Source organism: Protopterus annectens, chromosome 14.part0, assembly GCF_019279795.1.
Source record: "Protopterus annectens isolate FY-2018-M chromosome 14.part0, PAN1.0, whole genome shotgun sequence".
Taxonomy (NCBI): domain Eukaryota; kingdom Metazoa; phylum Chordata; order Ceratodontiformes; family Protopteridae; genus Protopterus; species Protopterus annectens.
Window position 1 is genome coordinate 587959996 of NC_056748.1, and position 20579 is coordinate 587980574.

At 38.9% G+C, this 20579-nt stretch overlaps 1 long non-coding RNA gene across 1 annotated transcript in view; it reads left to right on the forward strand.

The window, feature by feature from the left end:
- The first annotated feature begins 383 nt into the window (after positions 1-383).
- LOC122788799 overlaps positions 384-20579 on the forward strand; it is a 100663-nt gene continuing 80467 nt past the window's right edge. Inside the window, exon 1 of the long non-coding RNA XR_006362739.1 lies at positions 384-562. This is a non-coding gene — a long non-coding RNA (uncharacterized LOC122788799). The remainder of the gene's footprint in view (positions 563-20579) is intronic.

Genomic DNA, 20579 nt, shown 5'->3' on the forward strand with positions numbered 1-20579 from the left:
AAATGATTATTGAAAAAAACCCAAATACATGCATCTGGAGTGTTTCTCCCCAGGCCTTCGCTGAAAATTGGTTTTGTTCCAAGTCGAACATCCATGGTAAACAAATGTCAAATTAGTATTGCCCAATATAATTCCCTGAACGTATTAAAACATATCAACCCAATTTTAAAGATGCATGTTTTTGTAGAAGGGATGTGCAAATAGTCCCAAACATCCAATATTAGGTGCACAACATTCTTGAAAATTGTCAAATGAATTGTCAAATGAATGTTTGAAAAGACTGGCTTTATAATGCTGAGTGAGTCACTGTACTGCATATTTTTTCCACTGTTCTAGAACTTCTTTACTTATTTTTTTTTATTAACATTTGTTTAACCAGTATGGTCTGACTGAATCAGCAAAGTAACCAGTTTACAATGGAGGCCCATGGAGAAAAGCTTTAAACATGAATATGAAAGACAAAGTACACAAAATTGAAAAAATTGACAATACTTTCCTAGCAAGCTAGCCTTCTAATACAAAATAAGCTGACTACATGAGGAAAGATATTCACAGCTACAAGGTAATGTGATGATTTTCTGTCATTGAAATTAGAAAAAAGCTTACATATCTGTTAGGTTTTTTCTTCATGCAATTCACAGAATCACGTTTTGATAACTTGCTGAAATAATAGCAACCTGCATATGTGTGTTTGTGTACACATATGAATTGAGGCAACATTATCAGTTCATGTGCACTTTATTTTCAGTGAAGAGAGAGTTTTTAGATTTTATTACCAAAAAAATCAGCATGGTGCTGTGTAAAATTATAGCTGGTTACCTGCATTCAGCAAAATCACTCAGTGGAAAGCAAGAATGTCTTCCATTCCACAGACTTGGCATTGCAAGATAGGTGAAGCTGCATTATAATTACTGTCATTTCCCCAAGCTATCACACTAGGTCAACAGAAACTTTTTGGAGGAGGCCTAAGATGGCATTACTACTGGGTAGGAAAATTTGGCCAGCACTGGGGTACTTCCTCTACTCTCTTCAAGTACTAGTTGCCACTAGAGGGCAGCTGCCAGGGCTGGGAGATTGCTGTAAAGGAGGGAGAGAAAACACTGCAGTGGAGACTGCAGGACATTTTATGGAATAACCAGATCAAGAGAAATTGTAGTTAAGGAGTCAGATAGTGGAAGGTTTGACAGAGAAGTCCTGATGAGTCTAATGCTGGATGATGATGAACCAAAAGATGGAGAGGTGGTGAATTGGAGTACAGTGGTGGTATGGGTTGTGAAGGAGTAGGCAGAAGATAGTTGGTAAATCAGTGACTGCTGTGCACTGAATGAGAAGGGAGGTATTATGGGAGTACGTGTGGCTGGTGGATGATCCCATTCTAAAAGCATATCTCTGCGAAAGAGTGACGCAACTGTAGGTGATGGAGGGAGTAAACTATCATATGCAGATGCCGTACAACTAAGCAGATGCAGTAAAACTAAGCAAGTATGATACAAAATGGGAGGCATTAGTAAAGAAGTGAAGGGCAACATTTTAAAAAAAAATGCCAAAAGTAAGAATTGAAATAAAACCTCTGTCAAAACTTGCAATGTAATTTTGCCATATGGTCTAATGTAAGATCTAAGGGTCGTAAAGTGATATCTGGAACTTTCTATATGGGAAAGATTTATGAATGAGATTGAAAAAAGTAAGTGAATATCACCAGTAAGTGAATATCACCTTGGAAAGATTTTCTTTTTAACAGGGTATCCAAAAATATTTGAAATTGGAAAATTAAATGTATACTTTAGAGCATCATACATGGGTGAAAACTGAATTAAACTTTTTTCTTTGTACTAAGTGCAGGATATTAAAAAAAATGCATGATGGAAGAAATACGTGGACTTGGGGATGGGAAGATGGGTAATATTTGATGTGCATTATGGAAGAATACAGCCTGGGAAGATGGGTAATATTTGATGTGCATTATGGAAGAGCACAGCCTATTTCAAAAATAATCATGAATGGGAAAAGGAAAAGTGTTAGATACTGGGAACAGCCAAAAACTTCTGTTTACTGTGGGAATGAAATACATTTTGGTTCAGGAATGTACTCAAAGAAAATGTGGAACATGTAAGTACTATGTAAGAAATGCAATGAGTTTGGCCATTTTTGGTTTGACTGTTCATTATTAGGGAAAAAAAAATAAAGCATAGTTGAAGAGAACATTGAGAGAGAAGACCGTGGTAGATAATATCATTGAAGAAATGTTTGGGGAAGAATACGATATGGGACGACAAATAAGAAAGAAAACATAAAAAACACAGAAGGGGAAGACATTTTGGTACAAAGGACTTGGAAGCAGATTGAAAACAGATATGATTTGGTAAGTGAAGAGAAGGATGGCGAGTTGGAGATGGATGGCGAGTTGGAGATGGATGAAGAACAGGGAGTGGGGAAATCTGTTGAAGATAAGAGAGAGAGAGAAAAACGTGGAAAAAGATTCAGGAAAGGTAAAGGGTTAATGAAATTCTAGGGTTAAATGTGAATAGTTCGGGAAATTTGATTAGGAGTTTTTTTTCTTGCACCATTCAATGGCTGGCTATATTTGTTTGATATAAGATATGGAAGAAGGGGAAATCTTTAAGTTTTTTGTTTTGGGGGAGAGATTATATGGTCAGTATATGAGAGTTCAAGGGGTGCTGATAAGAGACAATGATATAAAATATTAGATGTGACAATATTAATACCCGAAAGGGTGGCAAAAATGGGAAAAATTAGATTAAGGTAATAATAGTATATGTATGTATGAATATGTTGGAAAAAGGAAAATGTCTGAAGCAATAAAAATGTGTAGTGGTAAATAAAAGATCTTAATTGTAAGGTGAGAAGAAAAGGAAAAAGAAGTGAAGGTACTAAGAGATGATAAAATGTGCAGATCTGAATACAAGAAAAAGCAGGGAGGACAAAAGGAGCATTTTAAAACCATTATGTTCAAGTGATATGAAGGAACTGATAGGTGGGGAGGAAGGGTTGGAATTCTCAGATCATAGAGGAATATATGTTGTATTAAGAAAAGATAAAAATCTAACAAGGGAAGGAAATGAACAAAATGATTAACGAGGATAAGTAAAAAGAAAATGAAGAAAGAACGAATATTTAGGGTTTGGGAAGAACATATGTCAATGAGAATGTTTTAAAATTTGGGGTCATTGGTGGGTAGAGCATGATGAAAAATACAAATTTTTATTTGGAAGTGGAAAGAAAGAATAATATGAAGACATTACAAACCTGGGCATTAATCCCTACATCACTCGATGGGTTGCCAACTAGCTTACTGACAGAACCCACACTGTAAAAGTAGCTGACTCCAAATCCAACTCCAGACAAGTGACAAGTGGAGTACCTCAGGGTTCAGTCCTGGGACCTCTCTTGTTTGGCATCTACTTCTCTGAAGTATAGGCCAACACTAAGGGACTCTGGCTAACAAATTTTGCAGATGACTGCAAACTAGGAGCCATTATTGAATCCCCAAATTATGTCAATACTCTACAAAAGGGCCTTATAGAAACAGATGCTTGGTGCCAGAGCCATGGGCTCAAGCTCAATGCCAAGAAATGTATAGTTATCCCTTTTGGGAACAAACCTGTACCCGTGAATTACCACATAGGTGGCAGTGCACTAAACACCGAAAGTGTGATAAGAGACTTGACACAAGTGGACAGTAGTCTCACCTTCAATAACAACATTGCCACAACAGTCAAGAAATCCTTCTATGTGGCACACCTCATCACTAAGGGCTTTTCATCCAGAGAAAAGGAGGTCATTGTCCCACTGTACTCATCCCTCATTAGATCCATTATGGAATACAACACCCCATTTGGTATGTACTTCTCAAGACATCTGCAACAACTAAAAAGGCTGCAGAAATACCTCACTAAAAGAATCACAGGCCTAAAGCAGATGCCCTATGCTGACCGCCTTAAAAAAACTCCAGCTATACTCTGTTGCATATCGTCTACTCTGAGGCGATCTCTGCTTAACATACAAGGCTATGTCAAACCCAGAGCTGTTGGACATGCTACACTTAAAGAAATCCCAATCCCTCAGAGCCACATGCTCCAGGGATCTAAACCTTTTCATCACAATAAACAAAACATGCTGAAGGGATAGGTTCCTGACCCAGAGACTCCCCAGACTCTGGAATAGACTGCCCATACATGTTAAGCAGAGCACCTTGATTGGATGGGAGAAGGGAAATTCACCCCAGGGATCATATCAGTTGCCCTGCTAGACAGGGGTCCAGGGAAGTAAATAATATGGGAAGAAATAGCCAGGGAATTGTTATGGCTAGGCTTCTATAGGCCCTAAGGCTGATAGCGGAGTACCAGTCTATGAACCTATTATAAAGAAGTTTGATAAAAAATAGCAGACAAAGTCATAAACAAACTTTTTAAAGGGGAAGAAAATATCACCATTTTTAGAGAAATAAGTAAATGAAAGGGAAGGTAGGATGGATTCAGTGTTGATCACTGTAATGTAAAATGTAAGAAAATATGGAGGTGTTTTGAAAAGCTTATACAGTGGTTATAAAAAGTGTACACATCACTGCTTAAAATGCCAGGTTTTTGTGATATAAAAAAGTGAAACCACAATAGATAATTTCAAAACTTTTCCCACCTTTTATGTGACCTATAACCTGTACAATTCAGTTGAAAAATAAACAAATCTGTTAGACGAAAAATATAAAAAAATAACAAAACTTACAATAAGCTGGTTGCATAAGTGTGCACATCCTTAAACTAGTACTTTTGTTGGGGTCTATGACACTGGATCAAAAACTGATTTAATCGAACGGCTTTTACACCAAAAATGCCATTGATAGAAATTGGTTTTGTGGGGACTGCACTCCCCCCACTAAGTATTTACACCAACTCTGACATCACACTACAGTGAGGAAAGGGCAAATTTTCCAATCTTCACTGTACCATGATAAAAGCGATTTCGGTCAATGGCATTTTTGATCCAGTTTTTGATCCAGTGTCATAGACCCCTTTGTTGAAGCACCTTTTAATTTAATTACAGCATTCAGTCTTCTTGGATACACACCTGCCATCAATTAAAGAGACTCTGATTAACCCCAAATAAAGTTCAGCTGTCCTAGTAGGATTTTCCTGACATTTATTCAGTTGCCTACTACAGCAAAAGCCATGGTTCACAGAGAGCTTACAAAGCATCAAAGAGATCTCATTGTTGAATGGTATCAGTCAGGAGAAGGGCACAAAAACATTGATCATCTTCTTCTTTCAGCTGCTCCCATTAGGGTTCGCCACAGCGGATCATGTTTCCATTTCTTCCTGTCCTCTGCATCTTGCTGTGTCACACCAACCACCTGCATGTCCTCTCTCACCACATCCATAAACCTTATCTAGGCCTTCCTCTTTTCCTGTTACCTGGCAGCTTCATCCTTAGCACCTTTTTCCCAATATACTCTGCATCCCTCCTCAGCACAAGTCCAAACCAATGTAATCTTGCCTCTCTGGCTTTGTCTCCATACCTTCCAACCTGGGCGGATCCTCTAATATACTTATTCCTAATCCTGTCCACCCTCGTCACACCCAGTGCAAATCTTAACATCTTTAACTCTGCCACGTCCAGCTCTGACTCCTGCCTTTTTGCCAATGCCACTGTCTCCAACCCATATAACATAGCTGGTCTCACTACCCTCTTGTAGACCTTCCCTTTCACTCTTACTGGTACTAGTCTGTCACAAATCACTCCTGACACTCTTCTCCACCTACTCCATCCTGCCTGTACTCTCTTCCACACTCACCATTACTCTGAACCGTTGATCCCAAGTATTTAAACTCATCCACCTTCACCACCTCTACTCCCTGCATCCTCACTATTCCTCTATTCTCCCTGTCATTCACACACATATATTCTGTCTTAGTCCTGCTGACCTTCATTCTTCTTCTCTATAGAGCATATCTCCACCTCTCCAGGGTCTCATCCACCTGTTCCCTACTCTCACTACAGACCACAATGTCATCTGCAAGCATCATAGTCCACGGGGACTCCTGTCTGATCTTGTCTGTCAACCTGTCCATCACCATTGCAAATAAGAAAGGGCTCAGAGCTGATCCTTGATGTAATCCCACCTCCACCTTAAACGCATCTGTCACTCCCACAGCAGACCTCACTGCTGTCACACTACCCTCGTACATATTCTGTACCACTCCTGCATACTTCTCTGACACTCCCGACTTCCTCATAAAATACCACAACTCCTCTCTAGGCACATTGGATATAGCCAAAAATAATTGTAGACTTCGCACCTAAGATGTGACTTCACAACAGAATCCAACAACATAAAAGTATTAATCGGACCACCAAGCTGATAAAATCAGTAGTTTAATAAAAATGCAACAAGTGAGTGCTGTCAGGTTAAAAAACCCTTCTTCAGACATCATACAAAAATTTTCAAACACCTTTTAAAATACATGATATCCAGTCAAAAAGCTCAATGTTGTACCCTCCTCTTTTTTAAAATAGGCTTAATGGGAATGGCTCCATTTAAACCAGGTGCTCTTATCAGCACCCAGATTAATTATCCATCTAGTTTCACTACATTCTGTTATATTTTTCAAATCACCCCCTCTCCTTATTTGGTGAAGAATTTGTAGAACCATGAAAGAAAATGCATGCGCAGGACGCTGCTTTACATGCTGATACAAGGCATTATGTATGTTGGCTGTATGTATAGCTGACATATGTTGTAGCACCCTGTCTTTCAATCTACATTTTGTTTTGCCGACATAAAATGAACAACATTGCATACAATCAGCCAAATGTATAATATTGCTAGTCACAGTCAGCATATTGTTTCAGTGAATACCTCCTCCCAGACAGTGGATGAATAAATACATTGTTGTGTCTAATGTGTTGACAGGCTTTAAAATGTCTAAAGCGGAATGTCCCCTGTCATCCCATAACAGGCCCCCTGTTGGTCAGTACACAGCAAATCTTTTAAGTTATTATTGCACTTGAAGCAAAATGTGGGTTCCTGAGTTACTAATTCTTTTACCTTATCTGTTAGTAACATTTTCCAGTTTTGGCCAATGATGTTACATACACCTCCCACATCATTGCTATAATTCAAAGCAACTCGTAGGGGCTGCCTTCTGATATGTACCACCCACTCACTTTTGCATTTCTTGAAAACCAGGGTCTTGCCCCATTTGATCTCTCCTCTCTGCTCTTATTGAACGCCCGCTGTACCATATTGTAATTATATCCCCTTGCTTTTACCTGTACCAGTAAAGAAGAAAGAGAATCTGAACAGAGATCGGCCATTGAATCGCAACGCAAAGAGATGGAAGATATCTATGTGACTGCCATTAACAATAGAGACAGTAATGTATACAATATTTCTGATTTATGTTTATCTGATGCTGAAAACTACATTTTGAGTAAAGGATTAACAGTCATCCCAAGTACTGGATCTAATTTCAGTGACTGTGCATTGGATTTAAGGATGTTTGCCAGAAATATTGAGTTGAAACGCATTTATGGTGTTGAGTCTGGTCCTAGAGATTGTGTTTTGAGGCAACCCAGTACATTTAACCCCCCGTTTGTCCTGTGGTTGAAATGTTCATAAAAACATTTGAGGATGATATTTTTAAGTTTTTTAAATACTAAAAACAAGCATGTTTTTCACAATTTGAATATGGAACAACGACAAGCACTAAAACACTTTTTTCTCCCCAGGCATCCGCTGAAAAAGGACCTGCGCCCAGTCGGAATTTCCCGTTAAACAAATGTAAATAAATAAAACACTTACAAATAATAAGGTTATCATAATAAAGCCCGCTGACAGGGGAGGGGTGGTTGTAGTTATGAACAGTGAGTACTATCATAATAGCATTCTTATGTTGTTGGGGGACTCTGATACCTATCAACGACTAACACCAATAGATACCAATAGAATTATTGGCAAGGTTAAGCATGAGTTTCTTAACCTTAGGTTAAGCAACGGGATTAATGAAGATACTTTTAAGTTTGTACTGATTGAACATCCTGTTATTCCATTGTTCAAAGCTTTACCTAAAATACACAAAGATAATAGGAGCCCGCCATTACGTCCGATTGCATCTGGCAGGGAGTGGGCCACTGAAAATGCTTCTATCTGGGTAGAGGCACAGTTAAATTGTTTAATCTCTGCACCCAGGATATTGAGGGATATGGCTCATTTCCTACAATCTCTACACAGTTATTTAGGCCCTAACACTGATTGTATGGATTATTTATTAGTGACCTTGGATATAAACAGTCTGTTCACAGTCATTACAAAAGAATATGGCTTGATGGCCATTGAAGCTTTTTTGAAACAAGTACAAATTTTGAATCAAACTGCGTTTGATGGTGTGTGTTTATTGTTAGTGTGTACTGAGCAATAATATTTTTATGTATAGCAATTGCTTTTGCCGTCAGAGCAGGGGAGTGGCAATGGGCACCCCCTGCGCAAACTCGTATGCCAACATTGTGTTGGCATATTGGGAGGATCAGGTAATATTCAAGGCAACACACTTATGGAAGGGGTTTCTGAGGTATTATGTCCATTTTGTGGATGATGTGTTCCTGCTTTGGACAGGGACACAGGAACATCTATATGAATTCATCACCTATCTGGAAACTACCACTGATTTCTTGAGGTTCAGTGTTTCATTCTCTGATACAACTATAGATTTTCTAGATGTTCGAGTAATGAAAAATATAGATAAATGTATTGAGACCGTGTTGTATAGGAAGGACTGCTGGAGAAATAGTCTCCTAGCCTATGATAGTATGCACCCCAGATACATGTTTGATAACATTGTTCAGGGGCAGTTTTTTCGAACATCTAGATTATGTACTAATGATGAAGTGTACAGAGAGAAATCTGCAGAACTTATGGTGAATTTAAAAGCAACGGGATGTAAATACGGTACAGCGGGCATTCAATAAGAGCAGAGATGAGAGATCAAACAGGGCAAGACCCTGGTTTTCAGGAAATGTACAAGTGAGTGATAGGGTGGTAGATATGAGAAGGCAGTCCCTACGAGTTACTTTGAATTATAGTAACGATGTGGGAGGTGTATGTAACATCATTTGCCAAAACTGGAAAATTTTACTAACAGATGATAAGGTAAAGGAATTAGTAACTCAGGAACCCACATTTTGCTTCAAGTGCAATAAGAACTTAAAAGATTTGCTGTGTACTGACCAAAAAGGGGCTAGGAAACCCGTTATGGGACGACTGGGGACATTCCCATTTAGACATTGTAAAGCCTGTCAGCACATACAATATATTTATTTATCCACTGTCTGGGAGGAGGTATTCACTGAAACAATATGTTGTTTGACTTAGCAGTGTTATATATTTGGTTGATTGTATGCAATGTTGTTCATTTTATGTCAGCAAAACAAATTTTAGATTGAAAGACAGGGTGCTACAAAATATGCTAGCTATACGTACAGCCAACATACATAATGCCTTGTATAGCATGTAAAGCAGCGTCCTGTGCATGCATTTTCTTTCATGGTTATACAAATTATTCACCAAATAAGGAGTGGGGGTGATTTGAAAAATATAACAGAATGTAGTGAAACTAGATGGATAATTAATCTGGGTGCTGATAAGAGCACCTGGTTTAAATGGAGTCATTCCCATTAAGCCTATTTTAAAAAAGAGGAGGGGTACAACATTGAGCTTTTTGATTGGATATCATGTATTTTATAAGGTGTTTGAAATTTTTGGTATAATGTCTGAAGAAGGGTTTTTAACCTGAAAGCACTCACTTATTGCATTTTTATTAAACTACTGATTTTATCAACTTGGTGGTCCGGTTCATCATTTTTTGCTACAACATTGGATATACCATGGAACACAGTGAAGAGCAGTCATCAAAAAGTGGAGAAAATATGGGATAACAGTGACGTTGCAAAGAACTGAATGCCCCTCCAAAATTGATGAAAAGACCAGACAAAAACTGGTCAGAGAGGCTGGCAAGAGACCTACAGCAGCACTGAAAGAGCTGCAGAAATTTCTGGCAACTACAGGTAGTGTACTACATGTGACAACAATCTCCTGTATTCTCCATATGTCTGGGCTATGGGGTAGGGTTGCAAGACAGAAGCCTTTTCTTACACAGAAAAACATCCAGGCCTGGCTTAAATTTGCAAAACAATACATAGTCTCCCAAAAGCATGTGGAAAAATGTGTTCTGGACTGATGAGACCAATGTTGAAATTTTTGGTCACAATTCCAAAAGGTATGTTTGGTGTAAAAACAACACTTAGCATCACCAAAAAAACACCATCCCCATGGTGAAGCATGGTGGTGGCAGTAATCATGCTTTGGGGTTGCTTTTCTTCAGCTGGAACTGGGGCTTTAGTCAAGGTGGAAGGAATTATGAACAGTTCCAAATACCAGACACTTTTGGCCCAAAACCTTCAGGAGTCTCCTAGAAAGCTGAAGATGAAGAGGAATTTCACCTTTCAACACAATGACCCCAAGCATACATCCAAATCAATAAAAGAATGGCTTCACCAGAAGAAAATTAAAGTCTGGGAATGGCCCAGCCAAAGCCCAGACCTAAATCCAATAGAAAATCTGTGGGGTGACCTGAAGAGGGCTGTACACAAGAGATGCCCTCACAATCTGACTGATTTGGAGCACTTTTTCAAGGAAGAGTAGACAAACATTGCCAAGTCATGATGTGCCATACTGATGGACTCCTACCCAAGAAGACTGAATGCTGAAATTTAAATCAAAAGGTGCTTCAACAAAGTATTAGTTTAAGGGTGTGCACACTTATGCAACCAGCTTATTGTATGTTTTTTTTATTTTTATATTTTTTTCCTTAACAGATTTGTTTGTTTTTCAATTGAATTGTTCAGGTTATAGATCACATTAATGGTGGGAAAAGTTTTGAAATGATTTATTGTGGTCTCTTTTTTATATCACAAACCTGGCATTTTAACAGGGGTGTGTACACTTTTTATATCCATGTAGAAAAAAATTGGTACTTTTCCGTTAATGGGGCAACAGTTTTTTGGGGGAGTGGTAATGTTCTCTTTGCTTTAACACTTTGTTTGGTCCTCCCATCATTGTCCTACATGAAGGAAGCTGAGAGAGTGTGAGCGCACTACAAAGAAATCCACAAATAATCGTTACCGTAATGTCTGCTTCCCGGTTTAGTAGTAATGAGCTCAATGGTGTGCCCGCACCGAAAGGAGGGTCTGCAGCTTCTCAACCCAGCCAGAACAGTAAGGGGGAAGGCAGGGCCTGCGTGTTGGGCTCAGGGTGAGCCCATAAAGTATAGAAAGGTCCAGGTGGGTGACCTTGGATGTCAGATCATGTGTTTTTTTAATAATCATTTTGGAAGAAGAGAGGAGGGACAAGTGCTTTCTGCACTGTTATTCGGTGTCTTCTTTAGTAAGTATTGGGAAATCTGCAACGTTGTGATGGCAGTCCTGTCAGTATTAAAATGTTCCGATCAGTTTACCCCCTAGTTAGTAGTCTACTTAGAGTTATTTTGATAATAAAGTTGTGTTTTTAAATATCCCATGGTAAATCACGGGTTTGAGGTTGTTTTTTTTTTCCTTTATTGTGCGTATCAGATAATAGCACTGTTTATCTTTGACAGTACAATGAATTAAACTAGCTGTATTACTTTGCTGTAGTTAATACACCTTTACCATTATAGTTGTAAATGTTTTGCCTGTTATACTTCTTTCATTGTTGGTGTTGCAGTTTATAACGACTGTAAACTCATTTCTGTTCCTAATCTTATCAAGTTCTTATTGTGAGAAAATGCTAGCTGCTTTCCATATTTTGTATTTAAGATATTACCAGGCTACCGTAAAATTGTTACTTTAAAAGGCTTGCAGTATTAGAGGTAAAGATGCAGGTATGAAATTGCTGGAGAGTTGGGTAGACCATGTGATTCAGTAAAGCAGTGTTTACTGTTGCTCAACCTGCAGACATGGCTCACACAATGACTAGCACTCTGACAGCAAAGAGAGCATTAAAGCCACGCCCCCAAAAAACTGTTACCCCGTTAATGGAAAAGTACCAAAAATGTATGAAAAGGAAGATGTATTAAGGGGAAGTGGAATGCAAAAAAATGTTAAGGCTAAGAGAAATAAGATGAGATTCGGTGGAATAATTTGTAGAGGTAACGAGAGGGGAAAGAAATGACTGGATTAAATTGTTTATTGTAAGGCCAAGGGTGAAGGCGAAAATACTTTTTTAGAAGTATAGAAGATGAAGATATATTTGTCGGGATGACTAATTTCATATGGAAAAAAGATGAGAAAAGATGTTAAGAACTGGAGACTAATATTGGAAAATAGTGAATTATAACATTTTGTATGAAAATAATGCAAAAGCAAAATGTGGATTGTCTTGGAAGAAATAGGATATGGTGCTTTTATGATAAAGGGAAAATAAGTGAAGGTAATGTTAATTGTAAAAGAAGCAATTGATGCTATTCTAAGATAAAATTAAGTAAGCTTATTCATGTGATGTGGCAAACACATTTCACTCTGAGTTTGATGCAATGTGGGAAATTTTAGGAAGATATGGGGTTGGAAAATTATATTAAAGAAGTGTTACAAAAAATCTTTGAATGTCATGGTAAAAGGTACTTTTTTTGGTGAAGGAAATAGGGATTGATAGCAGAGTTAAACAGGCATGAGCATGTATGTTTTCATGCTGAAGATAAATGCAGTTTGTGGATGTGATAAATGGAAAAAGGGGGTAATAGTACATGTGGATCTTTCATATCTAGGTGATTTAGTTATTGGAACAAAGAATATAGTTTGGATAAGGGAGACTGTGATAAAAATGGAAAGAAGATTAAAGAAAGCTGACTTAAGGTTGAAAGGCAGGGGTTCTCCTCAAACAAGTTACATAGCTTGGATACATTTTACCTAAGATGGAAATAAGCTTATAAGGAATAAAATGTGAAGAAAGTGAAAACAAATTGTTCAGCAGTGAAAAGTAATGGAAGAAGTTAAGTTAACTAGTGGAAAATGTATCCTTCAGGAAAAATGTATATACACTAGATAAATATATACTTTGAAAACTGGCATACTGGGGAAGAGCATGTATTCTTCCTGGAGAAAATGAAATAATTTTCAGAAATATCTTTCATTCTATATTGGGAGAAGAAATGAACCCATTTGAAAGAGTAATTCTATATAATGGAAGTGAAGATGGAGGTGTGAATTAAAAAAACCCTCAGTGGTATACTTGGTATCTATACCGTTTTTCTGGGTAATAAAAATATGAAGTAGAAAGAAAATAACAAGCAAATCCATTGTGAAATATGGTGAGGCAATGAAAAATGGGGGGGGGGGGTTAGAAAGCAGGCAAGGGTGGAAAGGACAATATAAAGATAAGATAAAATTATGGAAGATCACGACTGATGAAAATAATACAAACAGAAAAGAATGGTATAGCATGATAATGGAAAAATATACATTTTCTATATGCATTGAAATATTTAAAGTTAATATTAAAATGCAGTAAAAAAAAAAAAAAAAAAAAAAAAAACACTTTAACCCCCTGATAGCTGCCTGAATGATGGCCCCTCTTGGCCAGTTCTCACCCACTGTGATGGAACAGGTGGGATGATTGACTGAGAAGGAACTGGTAACCCAGTAGTAAGAGAAGGTAAAGGGGGAGAGGAGGAGGAGCTATTGGCATAATTGTTAATACACTTTACAGAATATGGTTACCACACTTTTTTTTTTTTTTAAAAGCTGGATTTTCTCCTTCTCCTAAGCCTCCTTTATGTCTTGTGAGCCTAAAGGATGACAACCAAGTAGTAAATCAAATGGGATAAATCCTGTTGAAGCTTGTTGCATCTCTGTCATAGCAACAAGGAAGTAGGGAAGTCCAAGATCCCGGTTCTTATTAGATTTTTCTTTGACCTTGTTTATATTGAACATCAGAGTTTTATTAAAATGCTACTGAGAGTATTAAACTAAAGTTCTTAAATGTTTTACTTTAAAAAAACTGACAAAGCTAGTATATTGCTCTAGATATAATTGGGATTCTTTGGTCTGTGAATATTTTTTTGGGAACCCCTATTCGAGAAAAGTTGCTCTAGTTTTCTGGCTATTGCCTTTGCATTGGTTTTTCATAGGGGTACTTCTTCAGTATACATAGCCACATAGCCAGTAATCAGTAGACTGTATCAGCAGCCATTACTGTGTTATATTAACAGGCCTAAAAGGTTCATGGCTATTCTCCTTGTTAATAAGGATAAATTAATTGTAGGCACTATACAGCCTATAATTGCAAAGTACCTTGCTAAGGTAAGGGAAAACAGCTCCTGTACTTTACAAAAAAAACCCCATCAAACCAGGCATGTCCAGGGGTCAGCTTCCGGTGATTTCTCCTGTCCACCTGGTGAATCTGGGCATACTGGGGCAATGCAGCAATTGCCTCATGTACACAGACAACTCTCTCCTCCTACCACCCAACACTGCAACCTGTGAGAGATGCACTTACATAGCCAAAATGGAAGCAAAGCGCTCTCCACCCAAGATTGTGCTAGACAGTCAAGAGGAGAAGGTTAACACCCACACTACACCTCAAGCAAAATATAGCCCTTCTAAACCCACACCACCAACACCCACATATAGCAACACTAAATCCATATATGCAGAGGCCCTTACTTGTAACCTGCCCAAGCAACAAGGACCTCTGAAGCTGAAAAGCAAACAAACACCAATCACAACCAAAGTGTCACATAGCTCACAACACCAGTGTGCCACCCACTAAGGCAAGACAACGTACCTAACACTTTAGTCATAGGTGATTCTATAGTCCGGCACACTGATGTCCCACTCACCAGGTTGAACAAGGAGAAAATTAGTCAGCTGCCTGTCGGGTGCCAGGATCCACCACATAATGCATGCACTCAAGTCACTCCACAACAAGTACAAATATGACTCTGTCATTGTCCATGTTGGAGTGAATGACTTGAGACGTACCTCCCTGGACTACATGAAAAGAGACATGGAAAAGCTCTCTGATCATGTGGCCCAGGCAGGTATGACCCTAGCCCTGAGTAGCATCCTGCCTTTGCCCAGAATGATACCACAATATAAGGACAAAATGATTGACTTCAACAATTGGCTAAGCATCTGGTGTCATTCAATGGGGATCCAGTATCTGTCTGCCTGGGACGACATGATCGACAGACCATGATGCTTTGCCAGAGATGGTCTGCACCTGTCGCCCCTGGGATTCAGGTTACTGGCTAAGGCTCTTGCCACCTCTATAGTACCTTTTTTAGGCAAAGTTCAAAGGACAAAACCACCACCATAACCGGTACAAGCATGCAATATCTGAAGGTAATGCTACTCAATGCTAGAAGTCTAAACCTCAAAATGCACTCTCTTGAGGCACTCCTACAAATGGAGAACATCGATATCTGTGTAGTAACTGAGACCTGGCTCAAGGCTCCAGAGAGCACCCATGCAATACCAGGCTACAACTCTTACCACACTTTTCGGCCACCAAACCAGGACTGAAACACTAAAGGTGGAGGAGTGTCAATATTCACCAAGGATATTCACACCACCAGGCTAGTTGCCCAACACAATGCGTCTGAAATTCTCCAGGTGAAACTAACACCAGATAAGACTGCAATCCAAACTGTAGCTCGCAACAGATCCCCCACCATGCCCCAAGATTCTCACTACACCTTTCTAAACATACTGGAAAATATTAAGATAGAACCAAACACCCTAATACTGGGTGATTTTAACTACCCTGCCATTAACTGGGAAAACTACTTGTGTACCAACACCTTTGCCCAACGGTTCTTGGAATTCATAAATTCTAATGCCCTGGATCAACTAATCCATAGTCCCACCAGGGGCTCCAATATCCTAGACCTGGTCATTACCCACATGGGAAATCGATGCTCCACACCTATGGTCACCCCCTTGTTAGTCAGGTCTGAACATAAGCTAGTCACCCTTAACATCCACACCCCTCCCCCACCCCCAGTAAGGAAACCTCCATAAAAAACTTCTCCAAAGCCAACTTCATGCTACTCAAGTCAGAAGTGACAAACTTCATGACACCTATGCAGACGGGAATTGAAAGTTCAAGTGTTGAATCCTTCACTAAGGCACTGTATGAGCACATCCACTCATGCATGAATCGTGCCATCCCAAATAGAACCAAGATGCTCTCATCCAAAAAAGAAAGCCAATCTGATGGTCCTCTGCCATAAACAAACTTTACAACAAAAGGAAAAAAAACTGTTGCAGAAAAGAGGAAAATCCCAGGATGCAAAAAACTCCGTTACCAGCCTCAGGAAGAAACTGAGATCTCTCAATGAAATCCTCCAAAGCTAGTTACGAAAATAAAATTGCCAAAGATTCCAAAGACAACCACAAGGCATTCTATAACTATGTCAAGAATCTAAATGGCAATGCTCAGATCTGCTCTGAGCTAAAACAGAATGGCATTAAATACACTGATCCCAAGGATATTGCCAATATCCTGGCAGATCGATTCAGTGCCAACTTCACCCTCCCACTCACCCCCTAAATGGCCCATCTCAATACTGAAAGATTGCCAAATTCTGGTAATAACGACCACACAGGTAAAAAACACACCATTCAAAGCTAATAATACAGCATCCATGGGACCAGATGACATCCCAGGCTGTGTACTACATGAACTACAATATGAACTGGCACCTCACCTAAGTGCCATGTTTAATCATAGCCTCACCTCAGGTTTTGTGCCCACTGAGTGGCGCAGAGCTACAGTTATCCCACTCCACAAGGGGGGATCCACCTTGGATCCTGGAAACTACCATCCCATCAGTCTGACGAGCCTTATCTGCAAGGCCATGGAGCGTATTATCATGGAACTTATAAACAAAGACATTGGCAACCTTCAAACACTGGACCCCACTCAGTTTGGCTTTGTGAAGGGTCGATGTTGTCTCCTGAACCTGATTGACTTCTTCAAATCAGTCTCCAGAGCCATGGACAAGGGTAAGGTGGTTCACACAGCCTATCTAGACCTTGCCAAGGCCTTTGACACCATCCCCCACTCTGGAATCCTTGATAAACTTACTAAGCTGGGCATTGATCCCTACGTCACCCAATAGGTTGCTAACTGGCTTACTGATGGAACCCAGACTGTAAAAGTAGCCGACTCCAAATCCAGCTCCAGACAAGTGGAGTACCTCCGGGTTCAGTCCTGGGACCGCTCTTGTTTGGCATCTATTTCTCTGAAGTACTGGTTAACACTAAGGGACTCTGGCTAACAAAGTTCACAGATGACTGCAAACTGGGAGCCATTATTGAATCCCCAAATTATGTGGATACTCTACAAAAGGGCCTTACATAAACAGATGCTTGGTGCCAGAGCCATGGGCTCAAGCTCAATGCCAAGAAATGTATAGTTATCCCCTTTGGGAAAAAAACATGTACCCATGAATTACCATATAGGTGGCAGTACACTAAACACTGAAAGTGTGATAAGAGACTTAGAGACACAGATGGGCAGTGGTCTCACCTTCGATAACCACATCGCCACAACAGTCAGGAAATCCTTCTATGTGGCACACCTCATCACTAAGGGCTTTTCATCTAAAAAAAAGGAGGTCATTGTCCCACTGTACTCATCCCTCATTAGACCCATTATAGAATACAATGCCTCGTTTGGTATGTACCTCTCAAGACATCTGCAACAACTGGAAAGGCCGCAGAAATACCTCACTAAAAGAATCACAGGTCTAAAGCAGATGCCCTACGCTGACCGCCTTAAACTCCAGCTATATTTTGTCATATATAGTCTACTCAGAGGTGATCTCTGCTTAACATACAAGACCATGTCAAACCCAGAGCTGTTGAACATGCTACACTTAAAGAAATCCCAATCCCTCAGAGCCACACGCTCCAGGGATCTAAACCTTGCCATCAAAATTAACAAAACATGCTGTAGGGATAGGTTCCTGATCCAGAGACTCCCCAGACTCTGGAATAGATTGCCCATACATGTCAAGCAGAGTGCCTCTTTGGCCCTCTTCAAAAAGAACCTTGACAATTGGATGGGAGAAAGGAAATTCACCCTGGGGATCATGTCAGTCGCACTGCTAGACAGGGGTCCAGGGAAGTAAATAGTGTGGGAAGAAATAGCCAGGGAATTGTTATGGCTAGGCTTGTATAGGCCCTAGGGCTGGTAGCCTAGTACCAACCTATGAACCTAATCTTAAATAGCACTGCAATGCTAGGCATTGGTATCGGTACATCTCTGAACCCATGATGTGGTGCAGTCTTTGGGTATTCTAGGGAAGCTGCACAGAACGTTTATAGTCTCTCATTATACCAGGCCTGTAGAATTTAGCTGAAAACTCTAGCTTTGCTCATTTTTTATCTCTAAATGTCTTTCCAGAATGTGCATTTGTACCAATTTTATCACAAGAGTCCTGAAAGATTACTAAACTAACAGTCTGTGTAGTGTTTTTTTTTCCCCCTTGAGATTCAGAAATATTTTTCACATCATGGTAAGAGATTTTCGATTATGAGCAGTCACTTGCAGGGTGTTGGGGATTCAGATACACACTGAGGCTTAAATCATTCTGTGGCCAATATAATAAATGTAAATGTTGTAATTATATGGACAGTTTAGAGGAGTTTTAATAGAGAGCTTGCTGAAAGCATTTCACCAGCAGACACTTTGAGTGAAGTGATGGGGCGTATCATTTGAAATGACAACCAGATATGCAGTAATGAGGCAAAACAGTTGCAGATGCTATTAAATGGGATATTTCATAAAATGTATAAGTTTGATATAAAGTTTAGAAATCGGGCATTTTTAACACCGAAGATTAAGGGTGTGAGTTATGTTACAGACCTAGATACGAGTACGTTGGTATTTGCTTACTTTGCAGTTCTGAACAAGTCACTTTAAATGGACTTTACTTTGATTGGACAAATCATTTAGCAAAAGTACATAAAGAACAATTATTCCATTAATACATGTGTTCTGTAGACTGTCCTAGACCTTCAAACTCGTTATGTCTTTAGGGTGTTTGATGTGAATGGATAACCTTCACCTTGATGGACATTAATGAAACTGTGCAGATACAGGTGAACTCTAGCATGTTTTCATGATATTTTTCCAGTCTGTTAATTATTTTATGGTTGGACTGTATACATTTGAGAATATTTACCTTGTATCTTAAAAAAATTAGACCCTTTAAAACTGCTTTCATGTATGTTTTTAAATAAGTTGGGTAGCTAGGCAGAATGACAGGTATGTTTTCTCAAACCCATCTGCATTAGATGATGCATCCACTCCTAATTGTTAATAGACAAGCAGCCATAGGGAAGATCTTTATGGCGGAGAACTAGTAATCCACAATTGGTTCTAATTAAGACTAAAGGCATACTCCTGAAGCTAAAGCTGTTCATTGCACAGCAAAGAGCAGTGATGGCTAATCTGACAGCCTTTTTTTTACAGGTTTTTACAAAGCTGCTCATGCAAATTGGCATATGTCTTAAAGCTTAATGAGGCCTTATATTTTTTGACTGTAATGAAATTTGAAAGGTGCAAAAGGAAGATGTAGTTGTCTTAATATTAACTGCGAATAATTTGCTTTACTGGATGAGTCGATAGCAATCCATTGTGTAAACATCAATATTCCCACAAGATGGCAGCATTGTCCAAAATATGCTTGACATTTTCTGGATGACAAGCTGAACAGAATAAGGAGTGATTATATATTTCTGTTTGGAAACTGCACCTGTTTCTGTAAATCTGATTTTCTGAAAAGTAGCTACTGCCATTTGAAGAAGCAGGGTGCAATGCAGGTTGAATTCTAATGTCACCAATACTCAAGGTATTAGTTTTTCCTTTTGATAAGCATGTTAATGATACTGAAACATTTTCCTACTTCTGATTATTGCAGCTTGAATATTCTGTTCAGTTTGTTCCTTGATCAACTTTAGCACTAGCCTGTGCTCTGATCTAATTAAGTTCATTAACTTATGTTTATCTGGAGCAGTGCCTTTGGAAAATACAGTCTATAATATGAAAGCATGACACCTTAGAACACATCATGTTGTGTTTTCTGAAGGATTTCCAAACAATTCTTGTGTTTATATATGCTATTTATAACAATAAATAAAACAAGATAATTATATATGCAGGAGGACCGTTTTAAACCTTCAAAGACATTGCATGTTTTAAGCAGATGATTGCTTTAGACTTGCCTAATTTGATTAGAAATCGCTTTTAACTGGATAATGTGTATTCATATGAATAAATATTTCTTGATTTCAAATTACTCTTTGACTCCAGGAAGTAATATTATATCATAATAATACTATACCTGTCTGTGTTTAGTCATCCTGATGTGGAATGAAAGGAAATCTGGGATTCAGTCAGACTGCAAAGGAAAAAACTTGTAATACTGTTTATTTTGAGTCCATAGTGACTAAACAGAAGTATAGCCTGATAGTTAAGGATGATGGCAGCATCATATCAGAAGAAACGTCAGAATGCAGTA